This window comes from Gossypium hirsutum, chromosome D03 (assembly GCF_007990345.1).
Source record: "Gossypium hirsutum isolate 1008001.06 chromosome D03, Gossypium_hirsutum_v2.1, whole genome shotgun sequence".
Taxonomy (NCBI): domain Eukaryota; kingdom Viridiplantae; phylum Streptophyta; class Magnoliopsida; order Malvales; family Malvaceae; genus Gossypium; species Gossypium hirsutum.
In genome coordinates, this window is record NC_053439.1 from 27,334,048 (window position 1) to 27,339,420 (window position 5,373).

Sequence of the window (5,373 nt, forward strand, 5' to 3'; positions counted from 1 at the left end):
ATTATGGGTGATTAACTCACTTTTGTAATCCCCATCAACTGTAGCTTCAGGTTCCTTGTCAACCAACTAGTCATTATCCCAGTAGGATCTTCTGATTTTTTACTCAAATAATGAGTTGACAAGGACTACTTACCTTGTGAACTCATAGTCCAGACCGGCTTGGGGTGAAGGTGTTCACGGATAGGCAATACCAATTTTGGGTTAATTCCCACATTGATGACTTTCTATGGTTGTCAGCCCTAGGGTTTTAGGTGCTTCTTTACCCAAATAGCTGATCCATTGAGTAACCTTACAAAATAGTTAATAGATCATACCTCCACTCACTAATCCCTATAGAAGGATTAGTTCCTCACGGTTTTCATGAAGAATATACACTAACAGGAGTTCAATGCCATATTTTAAATTATTTCATACCCATCCTCACACGTTCTGTTTGTAAGAGCTCCTCATCCTGCTCCATCTAGTCTTGATCTTTCATTTGCGTACAACCCAATTACTAAACACCTACAATCGTATTGACTCAGGGAATCCGTAGTGTGGGCATTTCTAAATTAACATTTTAAAACAGTCCCAAGCCCCATGAAAACATTATCCTTCCATTTGTCTAAAGTTAGAAATTTCTCTTCTTATTGAACTGCTTTACTAATAAGGCAGAACATCTGCAAGAATTTTTCAGTAATCTCATCCTTTGTCATGATAGATCCTGGTGCCAGCAAGTCTAACCAATAAGAATGTTATCAATCAAAGAAAAGGGGAACAATCGAAGACGAATAGCGTCATTAGTGACCTCGTTGTACTTAAAAGTATCACAAAGTTAGAGAAACTATTTTATGTTTTGATTCGGATCCTCTGCATTGTGCCCCTAAATTACAGAGTATTTTGGATCATCTGAATCATTGTCGGTTTGACCACAAAATTATTAGCTGTAATAGGCGACCTTGTTATGCTCTATTGAACCATGTTCAGACTTGGTAAGACGTAGCCTTTTAAGGTTCTCTCGTTACAAATGATATGTAAGTTTGCGGGTAGTTGTGGTGGTGTTGGTGGATCTCATAAAGCACTATCGCTAGCGTTGTCAAATAGTAGGTTCTTGCGTGGTACGTTGTCTAAAGTAGTGGTGGTGGATCTTTCATCTGTTGTACTATTACTATTGCTGTTAGTCATTTCTTTGAATTATTCTCTCGTGATATGTAACTGGCTCTATAGGTGTTCCCCTTCTATGAGTCATACACAAAACCTAGAAGGAGAGGGTTAGTAATACTAAAAATTAAAATCGTATCAATAACATACAAATTTCCTAATTATCCCTAGCACTGGCCTTAACAACTTGACTACCTCCATACGTATTAGTGTCCACAGTGTGAATACTGTAGTAAAAGATATATTGATGAGGCGGTATCCCTAAGTATACGGGTCTAGTTGTAATATAGTCACAACAGAGTAGGTGACTACTCTGAGGATCATACCCAAGGGAAGCTAGTGCTAGATCGATTTTCACCTAAACACTACATGATCTAATTAGTACTTTAAATTAGTTATCATACGAAAACATAACAAATGGAGTTTTTAAGAAATAATAAAATATAATAAAGAAAGAAATAAAAAATCAAGAGATAAAAAAATAAAATAAATCTAATCTAATTATGGGTGATTACCTCGCTTAGGGAATCCCTATCAATTGTTGCTTAGGTTCCTCGGCAATCAACTCGTCGCTATCCCAGCAGGATCTTTCAATCTTCCACTCAAATAATGAGTCAGCAAGGAATACTTCTCTTCAACCTCATAGTCCAGATTGGCTTAGCTGAAGGTGTTCACGGATAGGTAATACAAATTTTGGGTTAATTCCCACCTTGATGACTTCCGAGGGCTGTCAGGCCTAAGGTTGTAAAATCTTACTTTCCCAAACAGTTGATCCATTGAATAACCCTACAAAAAAGTTAATAGATCATACCTCCACTCACTAACCCCCCATAGAAGGATTAGTTCCTCATGATTTTCATGAACAATATGGAATCGATATACAAAATAAGCATGATGAACAAATCAAAAGTATGGAGTTTAAAGAAAACACCTGATTTGTATTAAGAATGAAGTGAATCACAAGTTTGATTGTCTTACACAAATCAAATCTCTCGAGATATACAAAAAATAAAAATAAATCTAAAACCTAAGAAGAAAAAATGCTGAACTAAAATTAAAAGCAGAATTCTAAACTAAGTAATTTGTGTCTCTTATATTTGCCAACTAAGCCTATTTATAGATTTCAGGTGGTCTTCGTCCTTAATCTTAGGTTAGCAGACGTTCTCGAGCTTTACGTTTGATTGTGTAGACCAAATCGTCCTCTGGCTCGTGTTAGTTTCCATCCAGAGTAGATGTCATGACACACTAGGACCTATGTTGAATCATAGGAATCAATACACTCCTCTTGGGATCCCTTAAGGGGTTTTTCGTGACACCGTTAGGCTGTGCCGCCACATCGAAGGGAATTTCGTGATTTCTCCATTTTGCTTCGTATGTTGGAACATTGATAAGTCAATACTGCAACATAGTGACCAGTTCAATTTAGTATGCCTTCTAATGGTCTTCTATACACTTACAAAGTTCATTAGCTCACCCTTAGGCCTCATTCGGCCCCTAAGGTCAAAACGATGCTGATAGAAAGATATCGTAAACAAAATTGAAAATAATTTCTTTTGCCTAAATATTCCTTATCACCTTAATATCTAACTCTTCTTCCACGGTCTCCAAATAGCATTTAACCATCCATCGTCAATCATTTTCTCCCAGTCTGGAAGGAGCCATTTCAATCTTAACCAAACCAAAATTGAAACTCAACTAATTGTCCATCAGCCACTAAAATTCTAAATTTCCCAATAGAGCTCGATATCTTACCATTTTATTTAATTAACTGTAACGTTCCTTTAAATTTAGGACTTAATGAAAATTAGGTGTCACAACTCCCCACCTTTAAAGAAAATTTTGTGCTCAAAATTTGTACTCATGTCTAAACCTGAAGTGAACTTTGAGTAATTTCTCTTTCCTTCAATGACTCATTTCTTAACTTGGAGGTAGACACCTTTACTCTTCATTTATGCTTTAGTGTGGTTCACTTATTTACGGATCCACCATAAACTCATCCCTCTTGAATGGCTGATTCTTTATACCCTATGCAAAGTGGCTAGCCGCATAAGGATAACCTCAAAGTTATCCTGGCAAAGTCCTTGGTCTACACTTTGAACTCGAACTTGCTTAGTCATATGCTGCTTGGCAGGTTCTGTACTGATGAATACCAATTGGTTGGTACTTGATAAACAACTAAATCTGGGGATATTCTCACCCTTTTGGATATTTAAGGGTTCAAGAAAAGCCTTTCTCTTGATCAAGAGGTGTCTAATGCAAATTTGAGGATTTGAACAATTTATTACTTTTTACAACCAAAACTTCTCTTTGATGTTTGGTTACTTACACTAAGACACAGGGGAAGGGGATACTTCCATCAAAAATCAATTTCCCCTAAATTCCTTGTCGTTTAAGTTTCTTTTTGAATCTTAAGTCTCTTTCCACCCATTCTTTTGTTATTCCTTTGATTCTTTCACCGGAGTTATTCATCATTTGTGAGCATTTTCCAATTTCTAGGTAATCCTTCAATTTTTTTCTTATGTTACTTCTTACTTCTATATCAATATGTTTGGGATTGTACCAACTCTAGAGGGAGGGCTAGGGGTTCTAGGCGTCATAGTAAAAATAGTCAGCATAACAGTTCTACAATTGCAAGTGATAATGTTTCACAGTCCCAAAGGGCTGGTGCTTCAGCAAGAATGCCATTGTATGGCTCTCTAATAATGCATAAGGATATGGTAAATTACTTAGAAGGTCGAGGTATTCGGTTGCCAAACTTCACATATCACTTCAAAATCGTCACTAGGGAGAGACGTTCGAGTGATTCCAGTTGGGGTCTCATACTTCCCTTTTACCTGCTAGAGGATAGTGATAACTCTTGAAAAGAGTTATATTTCAAGCCTTTAGACCTAGCTAATTGCTTGTACTTAGGTACATTTAGTTGCATTTTAGAAAATTTCATTCGTATTTTCATAATTTCATTAGGAGCTTGGATTCAGTTTAAATATGAGATACTTTTAATCCCTTGTGGAAGGGTTGTGTTTGGTGGTTTGGTAGGTGCAGTGATACGACCTCGGTTTAGTGATGAATCTGAGTCATTTAGTTGCCCGATCGATAAACGAAGAAGTATGCTTTGTTTTAGAATTTAAAAGAAAATAGACTAAGTTGTGTTTACAGAAAGAAAGATGATTCGTATAAAGAAGAGGATAAGGTATTAAAATGGAATGGTTTTTGGTATGTGTATGAATTGGTATGGTTTAAAACGAAATAGACCAAATTGGCTCAAGAGGTCAAGGATGAACCAACACTAAAGAAGAGTGTTGACCCGAAACTTATAGGACCTAAAAGAGTCAAAATTGGCAAATTGGGAACCTTGACCCGATATTTAGGAAAGTAAGAACCAAGGTATTAAGGGTGAACGCCACACTCGGGTTTAGGGAGTGATAAGTTCAGAAAAGACTCAGAAAGACGCCACTAGAAGCTAGTTAAGTATTACGGGTCTCGAACGAAATTTGAGAGAAAATGACTCACAAATTCGGCAACAGTTTATTAACAAAATGTCCAAAAGTTTTTTTACAAAATGAAATTTTCAACTATTTATAAGCAGCACCTAAGCTAGCCGAATGGTTACATACATTCTTAAGAATTAAGCAAATGAACCCAAATAATGGTGCTAGCAAGGTTCGGCTGAATGGGAGCTCCAATGGACAGCTTCTAGATGTATGGATGAATTTTGAACAACTTGGATAGTGCATGGATGAGCTAGGTTCGGCCAATGTACATAAATAAGCTCATTTAAATTGCAACTTTTGCTGAAAAGTGACTAGCAATTAAGGAGGTAATGAGCAGCCATTTAAGGTGTGAAAGCCTTGAACCGAACAACCTCTATATGTGAACATTTTCCCAGCAATGTGAAAGGAATAATTTAGGCTGAATGGCCAGCTTGGGAGAAGGAAACAGCAACTCCTTTGGCCGAATGGTCACCTAGGAGACTTCAAACAACAACCAAATTTAATTTCCCAAACATGCATGTGTCGTCCATTACATGTACCTTCTTTTAATTCCTTCATGCACCAAGGACGTCCAAGTGTAGTGTACCTACAACAAAATTCATTCAATAAATCAAATACATTTTTAGACACATTAATTTGGCAGCAAATGACACTAAAATTCTGCACATTAAATTCGGCAGCCTTAGGACATAATTAAAACATGTAAAAAAGTTGACACATTAAAACCATGCATAAAAACATA

The 5,373-nt window shown here is 36.6% G+C and overlaps 1 non-coding gene across 1 annotated transcript; it reads left to right on the forward strand.

Annotated features, from left to right (window-relative positions):
* The first annotated feature begins 526 nt into the window (after positions 1 to 526).
* On the forward strand, positions 527 to 631 carry LOC121215796 (small nucleolar RNA R71). The gene has a single exon (XR_005911769.1). It is a non-coding gene; the product is annotated as a small nucleolar RNA R71 (small nucleolar RNA).
* Positions 632 to 5,373: the final 4,742 nt, after the last annotated feature.